This window comes from Protopterus annectens, chromosome 3.part1, assembly GCF_019279795.1.
Source record: "Protopterus annectens isolate FY-2018-M chromosome 3.part1, PAN1.0, whole genome shotgun sequence".
NCBI classification, from domain to species: domain Eukaryota; kingdom Metazoa; phylum Chordata; order Ceratodontiformes; family Protopteridae; genus Protopterus; species Protopterus annectens.
This window is the reverse complement of record NC_056732.1, coordinates 1,643,554,208-1,643,571,843: the sequence shown is the minus strand read 5'-3', so window position 1 is coordinate 1,643,571,843 and position 17,636 is coordinate 1,643,554,208. Positions and strand designations below refer to the sequence as shown.

The following is a 17,636-nucleotide window of genomic DNA, read 5'->3' as shown; positions in this document are numbered from 1 at the left end:
GAGAGACAAAGTCCTATCTCCTGTGCAGACTGGCTCTCCAAGCCTGGGAGTTAGTCTCCCAGAGTCAGCTCACCCTCCAGGCAATTTACAATTAGTCTCTAAATGTTGTGGCAGACACATTGAGCAGGTCCATGACTCAGTCCCCTGAATGGATGTTACACAGGGATGTGTTTCTGGACATGGTCCATCAATGGGGACACTTGAGGTAGATCGCTTCACTTGCTCCATGAACAGACAACTTTTCAAGTTTTGTGCCACAGTCCCTGATCTTCTGGCATGGAAGGTGGATGCCTTATCCTTTTATTTGAAGGGAATGTTTCTATATGCACTCTCCACTTCCCACTTCTCCAAAAGGACCAGCTGAAAATTCAATAGCAGCAACCAAAAATCTTGCTGGTGACTCCCTTTTGGCCAAGACAGCACTGGTTCCCCCCTCTTCTGCATTTAGCCAAAGGCAATCATCACAAGTTACCCCGCAGAAAGTACAGTTGTGTGCCTACCATAAATGTAGATGTTTGAGTGTATTCACTGTTGCAGTCATTACTCTCGGGTTATCCTGCTGGCAGGCTACCCTCAGTCAGCCAGAATTCCAAAGTCTAGGTCTGGCGTCGGTTGCTGTCGCCTCTTCCCTGATGTCAGTGCGCCAGGGGTATAAAAGATGCAGCCAATGCCATTTTCTTCAGTTTTTCTTGCCCCAGATGTCAGGTGCCCCCAAATTGGTAGGCTGAAAAAAATATGCCAATAAAAATGCATGCACAAAAATAACATTTCCTTCATCTACAAGCAAATACACCAAATAGGTTGTATAGGATAGAGAAGTGCAGATAAATCCCAGCAAAGAAAAAAGGGGGATGGTGGGTGGGTAACCTGGACTGCAACAGTGAATACACTCGATCATCTACATTTTATGGTAGGTACACAACTGTACTATGTTCATCGCGTTTCACTGTTGCAGTCATTACTCTTGAGTTGAATCCCAAAGCTGAGGTAGGGTGGCTGGGCTAAACAGGATTAGGAGAGGCTATGAGGCCCTGCAGAACTGCAGTGGCAAAACCTGCTCTGGACCTAGAGTAAAGAGGCAAGTGGTAGTGCTTTGTGAAGGTGTGCACTGAACTCCAAGTTGCAGCCTCTAAGATATCTTTGGTTGGTACTCCTCTGAGGAAGGCTGCTGAAGTGGCTGCTTCTCTGGTGGAATGAGGCCTAGTGTCCTTAGGCACTGATTTGCCATGTTGAAAATAGCAGAAACGGATGCAATGGCCTATCCATTTAGAAATAGTCTGTTTTGAGATAGCCTTTCATTGTGATTCTGCAGCATATGACACTAAAAGTTGCTCAGTCTTTCTGAAAGCTTTAGTTCTGTCCAAGTAGAAGTGTAACTGCCTGTGTATGTCCAAAGAATGCAGAATTTTCTCACCCTTGTTCTGTGGATTTGGATAAAAGGTAGGCAAGTGAATGGTTTGGTTGAGGGCCACACTGGACACCACCTTAGGCATAAATGTAGGGTTTGCCCTCAGAGAAACCCTGTCTGGATGAAAAATGATGAAAGGTTCTACAGCCATGAGTGTTTGTAACTCTGAGACTCACCTTGCAGAGGTTATTGCTAGGAGCAGAGCTGTTTTGCAGGATAAGAATTTTATATCTGCTGTTGATGCTGGCTCAAAAAGAGGCAGTGTGAGTTTTTCCAAAACATAATTGAGGTCCCAGGCCGGAATTGGTGCTCTCCTTGGAGACCTAATGTTTTTGGCCCCTCTGAGGTACTGCCTTATTAAAGGATGAGAAAAGATAGGTGGTTCCGTATTGCAATGGGCTGAAATGGCAGAGGCATGAATCTTAACTGATGAAAAAGAAAGGCCTTTGTTCAGCATCTCAGTTAGGTATTGTAAAATCTGAGGGATATTTGGTACACCCGTGTCAATGCCTTGTTCCTGGCTCCAAGCACAGGATCTCTTCCATTTTTCTGCATAAGATTTTCTGGTACTGGGCCTCCTGGCCTCCAAGATAACATCTATAACAGCTTTTGAAAGAGGAGTGTTCTGAATGGCTACATTATCCGCCATGCTGACAGATTTAACTCATTCACTCCGGAGCAGCTCAGGAAAAGCTGCCTGCTTAATTCCACCATAGGAATAACAGTGCAGCCTGAGCTCATTTTCAGAAAATCCATTTGCAATACCATACAGAAAACAAATGTTCATAACTCTTTAACTATAAGAGCTAAACTAAAAATGTAAACGCGAAAGTTGTTCAGCAGACACTGACCTTTCCCACAGTGTAAATGTTGATAGTGTATATCAAAGTCATTATTAAATATTTGGCAAGGAATGCTGATATTGTGCATATTTTTTACCTTTTTGGAAAAGCAAAGCATAATATCTTGGTCAATGTACCATGCAGACCCATACAATTTGAATGTAATTTATTAGTATGACTGTCAGCTTTAAAATGATACCTTAACCATTACTGTGTGATGTTCCTTTCTTGAGATGTTCACAGAAATATGATTAATACATTATTTTTCATAATTGATAAATAAACAAAGCATAATATCTCATCACCTGTAACAGACAGAGCCTACATATCAGTTTAGAAGTTGTGCATCTGAAAGTTAGCTTCAAAATGATGCATCATTTGTGTGATCACCATGCTCCCTTGCAAAAATATGGGCATAATAATGAAAAGTATTGTAAATGTATAATTTTCATAATCGTACAAGACTAAACAAACTGTGATATCTGTACATGTGTATAGTGCATAGACACAGTTCTTTTACCATGTTGTAAGGAGTAACACTGTCTTCAAAATAAGGTATTACTTGGCACAATGACATGCTCCCTTGCAAAGTTATTTACCAAAATATGAAAATAAAAATCATAATTTCCATAACCTAATTCCAAACAAACTTTGATATCTGCACATGTGTCCAACATACAGGCATAATTCTTTTACCATGTTGGAACCAGAAATATTGTCTTCAAAATGAGGTATTACGTGGCACATTCAGATGCTCCCTTGCAAAGTTATCTACCTAAATATGAAAAAAAAAATCATAATTTCCATAACCTAAGTCCGAAACAAACTTTGATATCTGCACATGAGTACAACATACAGGCACTATTATTTTCCCATGTTAGAACTATCAATACTGTCTTCACAATGAGGCATTACTTGGCACATTCAGATGCTCCCTTGTAAAGTTATTTACCAAAATATGAAAAAAAATCATAATTTTTATAAGCCATGTCCGAAACAAACTTTGATATCTGCATATGAGTACAACATACAGACACCATTCTTTTCCCATGTTAGAACTATCAATACTGTTTTCAAAATGAGGTATTACTTAACACAGTCAGATGTTCCCTTGCAAAGTTATTTACCAAAAATTTGAAAAAAATCATAATTTCCATAACCTAAGTCCGAAACAAACTTTGATATCTGCACATGAGTACAACATACAGGCACCATTCTTTTACCATGTTAGAACTGTCAGTACTGTCTTCAAAATGAGGTATTACTTAGCACATTCAGATTCTCCCTTGCAAAGTTATTTACCAAAATATGAAAAAAATATATAATTTCCATGACCTAAGTCCGAATCAAACATTGATATCTGCACATGTGTACAACATGCAGGCCCAATTATTTTACATGTTGGAACTATCAATACTATACATATACACATACAATACATATTCGATTGTACATGCTAGCACGCTCCTGAAACAGTTGTTCTTTCTCAGCATCTTCACCAGCTTCTTACCACAGTTATTTGCCAAACTCATAAAAATCTATTTTACACAGCACATTCCATAATAGAGTTTTACTTACCATACTGGTCCCTACTTGGTCATGGGTGTTTTCCATTCTTCTCACAAGCTGCATATTGCCAATCCTGCATAGCTCTCCTCACGCCATTGTGGAGGTCAATCAAGAACAAGGCAATGCCTTCCTCAGTTAGGTGAACGCCATCCCTTCTGAACAGGTGAAAGTCTTTTGTGGTGATGCTGTCAGAACAGATTGTAGATCCACCGACCCTGTGTATCAAGCCATGCATGAACCCATTCTGTAAACGTCTGGCCTTGTGCACTGCCCATTGACAGTTTGCTGTTTTCCACATCTGTCGAGGAATTATGTCAGACCACACAAAATGACAACGTGGCCACCACGACTGCAGGTGTTCACAAATTGCTCTGATTTGAAACCGCAGCCTTCCGAGTGGTTGACTGATGACATCATTCCCTCCAATGTGCAGCACAAGGATGTCGGTCTCAGGGTAGATGGAACACTTCTCTTCCAACAACTGCACTACTCTGCTCTAATGCATACCTCTTCTTGCAGTCTAGTATACCTTAAGACTGGATGTGGAGAAGCTCAAGTTGTACTGGTTTTCAGTTATGGAGGCATGGATGGCAGCCCAGTGAATGTAGGAATGGCCACATACCCACATTCTCACTTGTCGTTCTCCTGCTCGTGAAGCCATGTCAGTGTCAGAAGGTAGACGAACCTGCACAGGAAAGACAATGCAAACAGATTACTACTGATGTTTGACAGATCTATTGGAAAAGAACATATATATGTATATCATAATGCATTACCTGGTTAGACCATCCAAATCTTCACTCCTATCCACAGGGGCATTATTCTTTTCATAAGGTACATAAGTGGTGATGACGCTATGGAGGTACATACCTACCACCCGTGAAAACACAAAATTACACACGACTGACAAGGGGCACAGAAAAGCACATGTAAAGATAAAAGCAGGGTAAGGACTGCCACTCCACTAATATGCCTAGGACAGGCACAAGACTTCAGGCCGTATGCCTGAAGTGTTCCATACCTGTACTGGCTACCCACTCAGACTGCTGGTAGCAGCAATGACTCCTGATTGCATGCAGTGCCAGCACTCTGCCTTACCTCTGCCTTTTCCATTTACATGTGTCCTTTCGGCAATGGTCATAAGGACTCAAAGGGGGGAGCTAATGTAAAGGGTCTTGCCCTGACCTACATACATTTACTACACCTGAAGGGAGGGAAACTGATGGAGAGCTCAACCAAGACAACATATGAAAAGACTAAGACTGCCCCAGGATTTGTCTTTTTGCATGTGTCCTTTCCGGAGGGAAATACTGCATCACAGTGGCAGCCCTAATGCCATTTCTACCTAGGACAGCAGCACTACGGGACTGAACTGAAGAGTCTCCAAGTTCCCAGCTGCAATCCAGGTCGATCACAAGATCCATGGATGACTGGGTATGCCCCCCGTGATGAACCCACCAACACAAGAGAAGTTGGCATAAATCTCTGAACAGGAACCTTCCTGACCTTGGTGCATAAGGGCTTGGCCAGTACCTGACAAGGGGGCACAGAAAGGGCACATGTAAATCCCCTCTAAATGAATTACAGACAATGTATGCACAGAAAGGACACGTAAATCCCCTCTAAATGAACTACAGACAATGTATGCAGATGCATCACCCTATCTCCCAAGAGAGGCCACTGCCATACTGATATTCATGTGTATATGTGTATATGTGCAAGTACATTATGTACATACATATATATCGATATACACACATATATGCATATATATATATATATATATATATATATAAAACATATATATATATATATATATATATATATATATATATATATACATATATATATATATATATATACAAGAAAAAACATCAGAGGGTTTGGAGGATAGCTAGTTGATGAAGAATGGAGGGAGTGGCTTGCAATGACTACAAATAGAGAAAAAAACACAATCTGGCTTGTGCATTCGTCAAAGTGATAACGACTTCTACTTATGTGAGTAACAGTGACAGCAGCTGAGACTTTTACCAGAAAAGTAATAACAACTCACTGCTGTATTGTAACTGCACTTATTGCTAATGTGATAATGACCTTCCTTTCAGTACTGCAAAGTTATGCATGCTCAGACAAATGTGATAATTGCTGCACATAATGGCATTCATTATAATGACTAGGCATTCATTATATTACCTTGTGCAGCTGTTGTGTAACACAGACTCATTATCAGTAAGGAGAGCACCTCAGTAATTCAGTAAAATAGTATAACACTTACATATTACTGAGCCCTTCCTCCCACCTAAATTCCACACATGACTGACAAAGCCAGGAGAAATGCACCAAAAATATGGTAGCTCCATGCTGGCAGTTGTCAACAAGTGATAACTTTTATCTCACTCATACAACTACTAATCACAAATAGAATAATACAAGCAGAAGTGACTTCTTGTCTGCTTATTTTACATTACACTATTAATTAGTCAGTGGTGTATCTGATGTCTTATATGCTGGCATATTACAGTATAATTACATTTCTGTGCTGTATTCTAAGTAATGTAACCATATGTAATTTTCAGACTTAATTTCTATGTTTCCCCAGTAACCCCTCCAGTTGTTTGCATTGTGTATGCACAAGCACCAAAATGGCACAACAAACTATTTTGCCCAGCGGTCACTTCAGCAGTCAGACCATGTATGCACAAGCACTTCCCTGATACACAATTTATTTCTCCAAGCAACATCCTCATTAGTATGTCATGGTATACATGCATCTAAATAAAACGTTTCACCAAACAAGCCTTCAGTAACATTTCTTAGTATGTACTACCACCAGCATGAACACTTCACCCAAGCAACCCCTTCAGTAGAATGTTGAGAAATGCACAATCACCAAACTTAAACGCTTACCCAAATGAAACGCATGTAACATTTCCTAGTATGTACAACCACCAAAATGAAGCATTCACCCAAGTGAGCCCTTCAATGTAATGTATGCACAGGCACCAGAATGAAAGATTTTCCCTAAACAACCATTCAGTAACATTTTCTCCTATGTACAAGCACTAACAGGAAAATCATCAACCAAAATATAATTTCTCTTGGATGGTTGAAAGGTATGTGCAGTCATCAGTAAAATTATAAAAAACGGACGTAGGACATGTACCCTTCCTTTCTTCAAAATTTTAAGTCACCCCAATTCAGATCTCATTTATGACAGGAAAGTCAACGTATGCCACAAAAGAGACAGGGAAGAAGGACGGGGGTAAGCTGTCTCTGAAAACTCCATCTGCTCTGCACTATAAAAAGTTCCCAAAACCCTGCCATCCAGGAGGAAGAGACCAAAAAAAAAAAAAAAAAAACTGTAAGAGATCCAGAAGACTCCTGAAAAAATTTCAATGGAAAACCTAGAAACACATGAATGTGGCAAACAGGTATATTTTTTTTTTTAAAACAAATGGGAATGAACATTCACTTCACTTATCTTCAGCAGTACCCTGGGAAGCAAGGGCAGTGGGGGGGGGGGGGACATAGAGGAATAGGACTGTCTGAGGGAAGACTTCTCTGCAGCTCAAAAGGATGTTTCCTGATGCATCCAATATCTTCCTGTGAAGATCTTGCAAATAAATATATAATACTTCCATTTGCACGCTTTCAAGTGGAGATTTACAGCACTGAACGGTGCCAGACCTCCAACAACTTACACTAGAAATAGATTTTCTGGTTCGATTCTTAGCTCAAACATAACATACAAAGCATCCAAACTACAGTCAGCAATATATGCAGATACATTAATCTCTCTCTGAGGCTTGAACATTATTGTCCAACCCTGACCAAAGCTAGTTCTTTTCCTGTGACAGTCAGATCTAAAGTACTGTTCTCAACCCTTACTCACAAGCTAATATGTAACAGTTGCAGCCTTTCTCTCAAAAATAAACAACACAGAACATCCTCATAATTATTAATGCCTCAAAATGATGGTACACTAGCCTTTGAGACCCCCATCATCCAAACTACTGGAGAAAAAAATTCTGCAAACTTGAACCATCTTCCAGCAAACACCCAGTGCAGCTATTACTGGACAGTAGCTGAAGTTTTTCAAAATGTTTGCTCAGTCAAAAAAAAAAAAATTTACTGTCTTCTTGGTAGCCTGTTATAACATTGAAACCTGTGTAGCATTTACTGTTAAAAACATTGTGGAGTATGCCATGTGTTGTGCTGCACTAATGAGCCCCTGCTCATTACATAAAGCAAGTTGCAATAGATTAAGTGTAAGGGGTTAATTTCATCAACAGAAAGCTTAAAATGCTAGCACTGTATTACTTGCACAGTGAATGAATTATGAGAGATTAATACGGCTGTGGAAGCATAGAGTTTAAATGTGCTGTAAAAAGATGGATCTGCCTTTGAAAAAGGTCTGTTGTAGTAACACAAACTGTTGGTTCTGCTGGTTAACGGTAGCGGTTACCGATTGCGTAAAGCATTATGGGGCGCGATCGTTATTCAAGTGCACTAGCGGTTGTAAAAGCTGGCATTATACTTGCGGTTGTGCATGCTTCTGCTTTTTTGAATTAGCCCTTCAATATACTGCAATTTGTCTAGGTTATATTTCCCTATCTTATCAAAATACCTTCTTGAAGTTCAGACTGCACACCCCACTCCCGAAATAAATTAATACAAAAAAGCTCAAACCCTGGCTTACCTAGAAGTACGTGAACATTTTACCTTCTTGTCACTCCTTAGGAAAGGGGATCAGTTGTTCACTGGATGGAGAGCAAAAGGGTGTTTCAGCTACAGCATTCATGGCAGAGTTCAGCCTCTCAAGGACCAAGGCAGGAGGTGCAAGGCAGGGGATCGGCGGTGGTGTGTATACACAGGAAACAAGCATGTCATGCGAACTTCTGCACAGTAACCCACACTCTCATTTTTTTAACAGTAGAAGTTAACTTTAGTTTAGTTTAACAGTAGAAGTTAAGCTGAAGTTTTTTTTTTTTGCATTTGAGATGCTGAAGCAGTCGCAGCAACATAGAAACTATAGTGAAAGTGAAGGTCGTAATGTTTCAGTGTCTTTTGAATTACTAGAGTGAGATTCTGTGTACAGTATCTCATTTTATCTAAATTGATGTCTTTTTGCAAGGAATTTAATGCATGTTTTAAGAGAGGTATGTTTGTGCCAGTAGGACTGCAGTTGCTAGCCTTTAAAGGTCTTAATTTCTCGATTGCCCAACACAGATTGAGGTCTCTTGCTCGTGTATATATCCAGCTTGCTGTGATCACAAGAAGATACGGCATTCACAGCAAGCCGATTTTCTTCAAAAAACAAATGTGAGCATTATGTTTCTACACACTGAAAACTAAGTTGAGAAGGTAACTGAAAAACTTCAGGTACTTCTTCAACTTAGTTTTTAACAGTTCAGCTAAAATGTGACATTAAAGTTACTCACGCTTGTGGAAGGCACTCGGGTGGAACAGCATACAATTCCTAGCGCCTCAGAGAGCGCTCGGATGTAAGCACCAAGGCGACAAGAGACGGTACTCGGGGTTAATGAGTTAAGGTCCTGAGTTGGCTGTGCAGGATCTGATTGTTTTGTTGGGTCAGCAAGTGAGAAGTTTGAGGCAATATCCATGCTGGACCTTGGGACAAGCTGTTTAGGATTGGGTACCAGTGCTGGCGTGGCCAGTCTGGTGCAATCAGTATCATTTTTGGCTTCTCTTGTCTGACCTTTAGGAGTACCTGGGAGGGAGAGGCAGTGGGGGAAAAGCATACACTGTTAGATTTTTCCAGCTGAAGGATAGGGCGTCCACTTTCCATGCTTGCTTATGATAAATCCTTGTGCAAAATCTCTGCAATTGGCAGTTGTGAGGGGAGGCAAATAGATCTATGTCTGGGCATCCCCATTTCCTTATTATCATGCTGAAGTCTTGTGGATCCAGTTTCCATTCGTGGGGATCCATGAGGTTTCTGCTTAGTTTGTCTGCCAGAGTATTTGTTTTTCCTGACAGGAATTGTGCTTGCAGGTGAACTTGAAAAGCCAATGCTGTGTCCCATAAGGTCATTGATTGTCTGCAGAGGGGGTAGGAATGTCTACCTCCCTGCTTGTTTATGTACCACATGACCGTAGTGTTGTCTGTCTTTATCAGTAACTGTCCTGAATGAAGCAGGTCCTCGAAAGCTGTCAGGGCATTTTGAACAGCTAGCATCTCTTTTTGATTGATGTGAAGATGCATCTGGTTTGCAGGCCATGTGCCCTGAATACATTTTCCTGCCATATGGGCCCCCCAGGCATAATCTGATGCATCCGTTGTCAGTGTCTGTCTGGCTGTGGGTAAACTGAATGGCAGACCCTTGTTGTGGTGACAGGCTTCTGCCCACCATCGAAACTCCTGTTGCAGGCAGGGAATGAGTGCAATTACTGTCTCCAGGTTGTGACAATGCTGAGTCCAAACACTTTTTTAGATACCATTGTAGTTTCCTCATATGCAGTCTGGCATATGGAATTAGTAGAATGCAGGATGCCATGAAACCCAAGGCCTGCAGGATTTTCCTTGCAGATAAGTGGGTTTTGTTGTCAATTTCTTGAAGTAAGTAGTGAGTTGCTTTTGTTTGTCTGGCATGAGATAAGCCATCTGGGCAGTTGTATTTAAGCTTGCACTCAAGAATATTATCTCTTGAGTGGGCACTAGTTTTGATTTCTTTTCGTTTACTGTGTACCCTAGGAAAATTAGTAATCGTTTTACAAATGTCAGATGCTTTAGAAGAATGTCTTTGTTCTCTGCTTGAATTAGGCAGTTGTCCAAGTAGGGATATATTTGAATTCCTTTTTGTCTGCAAAACGCAATTACTGGTGCCAGGCATTTTGTGAAGACCCTGGGCGCAGTAGATAAGCCAAAGGGCAGTGCAGAGAATTGGTAATGCATTGAGCCAGCTATGAATCTGAGGTATCTTCTGCAAGATTGTCTGATTGGGACATGCAGGTATGCCTCTTTTAGGTCCAAAGTTACGAGCCAAGCCTTCTTTCCCAGCATGGGAAGTAGCTGCTGTAGAGTCAACATCTTGAATTTTGGAACTTCCAGAAACGTATTTAGTATAGACAGGTCCAGTATTGGTCTCCAGGTTTTGTCCTTTCTGGGTACTAGGAAAAGTCTGGAGTAAAATCCTTGCCCCTGCTCTTGTTGTGGTACTTGCTTAATGTCCCTCATGTCCATGAGGACTGTAATTTGTTTTTGTGCCTCTGCCCATTGATTGTGTGGCAGGTCTGGCATACCTTTTGACCTTGGTAAAGTGTGAAAATGGAACCTGTAGCCTTGGGACACTATGTTCAGGACCCATTTGTTTTGGGTAACCATTTGCCAATTTGATGAAAAAAGTGCTAGTTTTCCCCCTAAGGGGGCTGCCAAAAGAAAAGTGCTTGGATCTGGTAGAGGAAAGTCATTGGGACTGTTTCCTGTAAGGTTGTGATTTGTCTTCTCTGTTTTTGGAGGTAGGAGCACCCCACTGTTTAGGCCCGTATGAGCCTTGGGGCTGAGATCTGCCTCTGGGACGCCTGTATCTGCCTCTTTGTGATCTGTCTGACACTGGAAAGGACCAATTTTTAGAAGGCCAGTTCCTACTAAACCTGGGTGGCTGTACCTGTAAGAAATCCTTGACTGCCTGCATGGATTTTGCTTTATCCACCATTTTTTTCAACACCTCGTCTGCTTTAGTACCAAACAAAGTATCATGCTGTAATGGTGCTTCTAATAATTTTTCTTTAACATGATCAGGCAGATTCTGTTCCTTTAACCAAGCATGCCTTCTAATCACAGAACCTGTAACTATGGCCCTGCAAGAGGCCTCCAGTGAATCATAACCACATTGCAAAGTATGTTTTCCCACTTGTTCAGCTGCATGCAATAAATCCTGCAATTCCTTGTTCTCTGAACATTCAGTATTTGTCAACAATTTCTGTTTAAGCAGTGACATTAAATATTGCTGATATTTAAGCATATGAAACTGACAATTTAAAGCCCTTACAGCCAGGGCAGCAGAAGTGTAGACTTTTTTCCCCCATCTGTCTAGAGCCCTAGAATCCCTATCAGAGGGGACAGGGTTTTTTTGCAGTGGAAGCTTTAACCCCTTTGGGACCCTGAGAAATAGTTTCTGGGTCAGCAGCGGGGTTTTTGTATAGGAATTTATAAGAATCCGGAACCCTGTAGTATCTGTCTGGCTTAGCAGGTGCAGGGGGTAAAGAGTCAGGGGATAGGCCGGACTCTGAAAATACATCATCTACAATGTCTAGAACAGGAGGAATAGCAAGGGGTCTGTGCTGAGGAAGTAGCAGAAAGTCTCTGAGCCTTTTCTTAGATTCTGAATAATCTTGGCTCTCCCAGTGGAAATGCTCCCTCATGGTATGCAGGGTTTTCCCAAAAGAATAATCCTCAGGAGGAGAGGCTGAAGGAATGGATTCTTCAGCATCAGAATCCTCATAGGGAAGCATGGAGTAATCCTGTTCAGAAGAGGAATTAGAAGAAATAGAAACCTGATCAGAAGAATCATACTCTGTCTCTTGCCTAGGCCTCTTATCAGGAGGGGGATGGGAGCTCCTGATCAAAGTAATTAGATCTTTGGCCATTCTGAGCATCTGTTTTTTAGGCATGGAAGTCTGAGTAGGAGAATGCTGTACTTGTTTCTTTGTCTTTAGAGCTGCTTTAGTCTTTGAAGCTGAAGATGGCTTAATATATAGTTGTGTAGGTCTGAAGACACCCTCAGAAGCCGATGCCTGCTCAGCGGCTCCAGAGCCATCTGAGGGAATGATTTCTGAGAGTCCAATACCTTGAGTATCCAAAGGCCCAGTCAGCTCCATGTGGGAGTCGGAAGCGGCCTGTGGCTCTGAGGTAGCGTGCGCCAGGGGCTGAGAAAGCGCCTCACTGAGAACCAGCGACTGGCCTAGCAAAGGCCTCGTCGTCGGTTTTGGACCTCGGATGCCTATCGTTTTCCTTGTCCTTGCATTTTTTTGTAAGCTCCGGTTGTCAGCTGGTCCGACGGCATTATATAATTAAATCTTCGGCCAAAGTAATGAAATGCAAAATCGAACCGACGCTTGATAGTGCGTTGGTTAAATCTAGCACAAAACCGACAGCTAGCAACGTTGTGATCAGGGCCTAGGCAAGGAATACAGTAAGAGTGAAAATCCTTATGAGGTATTTGCTTCCCACAAGAACTACAATTGTTAACTTTTTCTGACATCGGTCTGGAGCAAGAAAAAAGTTTCCCCAATGGGGTACTTAGCTTTAATGAAGACTTTGGTTCTGAAATTCTGATTTGAAAATCTCAGGAGTCGGCCGACCGGCACTTGCGAACTGCTTTTGCTTCAGGCACTGCGCAGCAAGAAAGACTGAAGAAAATGGCCTTGGCTGCATCTTTTATACTCCTGGTGCACTGACGTCAGGGAAGAGGCGACAGCAACCGACGCTGGACCTAGACTTTGGAATTCTGGCCGACTGAGGGTAGCCTGCCAGCAGGATAACCGGAGAGTAATGACTGCAACAGTGAAACACGATGAACATCAGACCTACTCACACAGGACAAGGGATCTCTAATACACTCACAGATGTCAACTCTACAACTGACCCTGTGGGTGATAGGGTTATGATTCCTTTCGGACACCTTTTCTCTGAGGACGTCCTGCAAGTTCTGCAGAAGGCTAGAAAAACCCAACAATAGAAAATCCTATATTTCCAAATAGAAAAGGTTTTCCATCTGGTGTCTTTCAAAGGATTTGCAACCACTGCTGGTGGTTGTTCCAGTGGTTCTGTCCTATATGTGTGAATTACTGAAAAGTGGACTGTCATACTCTTCAGTAAAATCTCATATTTCTGCTATCTCAGCATGTCTGCTTATGTCTCCCCCATTAGCTTCCAGGATTCATATTAGACCACCATGGAAACTAGTTCTTCCTCCTTGGGATTTTAATTTTGTCCTAGAAAAACTTATCCTGCCCCCTTTTGAGCCAGCAAGTTGTTGTTCTCTGCAGTACTGCACTTGCAAAACAGTTCTTTTAGTGGCCATTACTTCCCCTATAAGGGCTTCTGAACTACAGGCTTTAATGTCTTCTTCTCCCTTCACAGTTTTCCACAAGGTTAGGGTCTCTTTATGCCCAAGATAGTAAATAAGTTGTTCCTCAATCAGTCCATCAATCTTCCCACCTTCTTCCCTTTACCTCAGTCCACTAATTAGAGGATCCTATATACCTTAGATATGCATAGGCAACTCAGATATTATTTGAACAGAACCAAACCTATTAGGAAATCTGACCGCCTTTTTGTTCCCTATCACCCAAGGGCCCTGAGCAGGCCTGCTTCCAAGCAGACTATTTCCACTCTGATTCCCAAAACCATTTCCTTTTATGTGTCCCATGGGAATACTCTTCCCTCACCTGTTAGGGCACATTAAACCAGAACTGCGTCTTCCTCTGGTGCCTTTTTCAAGGGTCTAGACACCTGTTCTACCTTAGAAGCAGCTACCTGGTCTTCTGTACATAACTTCAGAAAACACTAAGTTAGATGGCATTTCCAGGTCCAGAACTGGTTTTGCAAGGGTTGTTTTGCAGGCTTTTGTAGAGAATGTTACTGCTCCCCTGCCCAATTCTTCTTCTGTATGAGCTTCGGTATTATGTTACGAATACTGTAACATATGAATAGAAGGACAGAGAACAGTTGTGTAAAATCTTACCATAACCACAGATGTCCTTCTCTTCGATAAGTTGAAGTATTATCCCCCCAAGCTTCCCCCTGATACCTGCCTGTTTACTGGTGGCGTGTTTCCTCACCTTAGATCAGGCTGGTGCTCTGCTTACAGCATTCAGTTCTGAGAATTGGTATGTGTTGATGTCTGCTTTCTATCAAATGTCATTTTATGACCAAAGTAGGACCAGTGCTATGTGTGACGTTGCACATACCCTATAATAGCATTAGACTTTTGTATTCTGGCCTGACGTACAAGTCAGCAAGCAGCAGACTCCCTTGTTTTATGAATACTGCAACATATAGAAGAGAAGGACATCTGTGGTTATGGTAAGATTTTACACAACTATTCTTTCCAAACTGACAACCACACACAAAGACTTGAGCTAAACAAAAAAAAAAGATTATCCAAGCTAAGACGTATGGTAGAGCCTGTGATTCTATTAAGTGCTGTCTGGTTTTGCTTTATCTTTACAGCTTTCTCAGCTGGGAAAACACTTGTATGCTTTCAGAAAACATTTTTTTCCAAGCCATTTCTCTATCAGATTGCCTGCTAGTGACATATGAACTAGATACAAAACTTCTTTTCTAGGGGAAAACAGCCCTATACAAGGTCAATATTCCTTTACATTTATTTGCTTTCTGTTAACACTTGTTGCTATATATAGCTAATGGCCTTAACCCAGTCATTCCCCTATGTAAGAATGAGAAAAAAGCACATACATTTTTTTCTTTTGCCAAGCTCTTTTAACCAGATTTTTTTAACATCACATTGCCTACATTTATTAAACTTGAACAAGGAAAAAGAGATAAAAAGGGAAAAAGAAAAAGAAAAAACAGGAGCACCTATTTACATTAGTATCCCCATTACACTTAAAATAACTGTTAAAAGATTTACCTTATATGTAAAGAAAATCAAGCACCACTTAAATAATACTATTAAGAAAAAAACTGTTTTACTTACAGGTAACTTTCTCCCTCCTCTTCCCCTGTCCTGAGTATTTTTCTGAACATTAATGACATGAAGTAGGGCATATGCTTTAGAGTCCCCTACAAGTTTAACAAAGTCCAAGAAAGTCAAACATTTCCAAAATTTCTTGTTCTATTCCCGTTTCTGTCCATCTCCAAAACCCTATCTCTGCTTCATCTCCAGTGCACTCTCGGTTCTTCTAGTCAACTCCTGTGCTTTTTTCCCCATCTCAAGCATTTTCCATTGAAGCACTGGGAAATGTTTTGCACAGTCTCTCTGTGGTCTTTATTACCAGAAGAACAAGAAGCCGAACCTTCTTCTGTTTCACATCTCACTTTTTGTTGGACAAACTTTTGCATTTCTTCCTTAGAATGTACTTCATCAAAAATGTTTTTGTTCCTCCAGGGGAAAATATTTTGAAGACAGCTGGCTACAACAGTTTGAATCTCATCTTCTCAGCATTTCTTAAATAATGGAATAAATGTATTCCTATTCTGCCTGGTGTCCAATGAGTAGTCATTCTCCACAAACATTCTCCTGTCTCCCACTTTTAGTACTTTGTCCTTGTGCCATAGTTTTGTCAGACTCAACTCTTTCTGCTAGTAAGATTGCATTTTTACTATTAAAGGTTCAGGTTTGCAGCACACACATGACGTGCCATTTCAATTAACAATTCTTGTTGTGGAATACCAGTCCAGTTGCTTATTTGTGCTTTCATGAGATTAATACAGTCTGTTCCTTCCAGCTTCTCAGGTACAGGAGAAAATCTCAGGCTCTGCCCTCTAATTCTATTATTTTTTGAACCATCTCTTCTTGTACAGTCTTATATTCAGCCAGCCGTTTCTTCATTTCATCCTCTGAATTTTGCAGTTTTATCACTTGATCTGAGTATCTGTTTAATGTTTCTTCCATTTTTCCAGCCTTTTATTGTTTCATTTATTTTAGTCAGATCTGTGTGCAGTTGCTCAGTTACTGTAAGTCACGTCTGGAGCCTGCACTTCCTTTTGCTTAACAGTTACAGTACTTTTCCCAGTTAGTGTTTTTTCTTCTCCTTTTGTAGCTGATTTTCTTTCAGGTCCTTTGTATTTCTTTTTTCCAGGCAGTGCACTTACCAGCCAGTTACTGAAATGTACTCATAAATGCAGGTCTACTGGCTTTCTCTGCTAAGTTTCTGTTTTCACAGTGGAAGAGCTAGAATTAAGTTGTCACTCGATGTGCAGCCATTTGGAAGTTCAAGCTGACTTTAATATTGACCATTTCATGATATCCATGAATAAAGGCATTGTATAGGCTGTTGAAAGAGTGTTTGCTATGACCACTGAATTATCTTGGCAGAATTCTTGTAGTCTATGCCCTGCTTCATTTTGTACAGCAAGGCCAAACACGTCTGTTATTCTAGCTGTTTCCTGACTACCAACTTTAGCATTACAATTAACTGTGATGACTTTAATAAATTATTTTTTGTGTTATATCCAGAAAGTGCTGCTGCTCTTCATAAAACTGGTTACTATCCTTCTCTTTTACATCACAGCTGGAACATAAACTTGTATCACAGTAATGCTGAAGGGCTTGCACTACAGTCTGATTAAGATCATTCTATCATTTTCGAGTTGTAACTGAGCACTACTGTTGACACCCTTTTAATGACAAGTGTTCCGGTTCATTTTAGTTCCCAATATACTGATGTTTATTTTTGTCAACTAATCTTTAACCAAAACTAACTCTGACGTTACAGATTCAAAACAGGTATATTTGCAACAGTGGACTTTCCTTTTAACTTTGATCACCTCTGCTGATGGATATCATCTCAGTTTACTTCCTCCCCATCATAACCTCTAAGATTACTTATACTTGCCCTCTGGTCTTCCTCATTACTAAGCTCACCATTTTCAAACTAGTGGTAGATCCAGGAATTTAGAGACAGAGGGGATGCAGTCTGGAAAGTCGGTCACAGAGCAAAGGTTGCTCTAACAGCAAAACAGTGCAAAGGGTATACCACCTGAAAATAACTGCTGCAACATACAGCAACTTGTCGCTCCTAAAAAGCAAAATCAAATCACTCAACAGTGATCTTTTAACTGACCTGTGCTGTCACAGAAAGCATACCTCCTTACTATTTCCCCCAAAA

At 41.0% G+C, this 17,636-nt stretch overlaps 1 protein-coding gene across 4 annotated transcripts in view; it reads right to left on the bottom strand.

Annotated features, from left to right (window-relative positions):
- AKAP9 (A-kinase anchoring protein 9) overlaps nucleotides 1–17,636 on the bottom strand; it is a 3,155,794-nt gene that overhangs the window by 2,098,188 nt on the left and 1,039,970 nt on the right. The gene's annotated exons all lie outside the window — the stretch shown is intronic.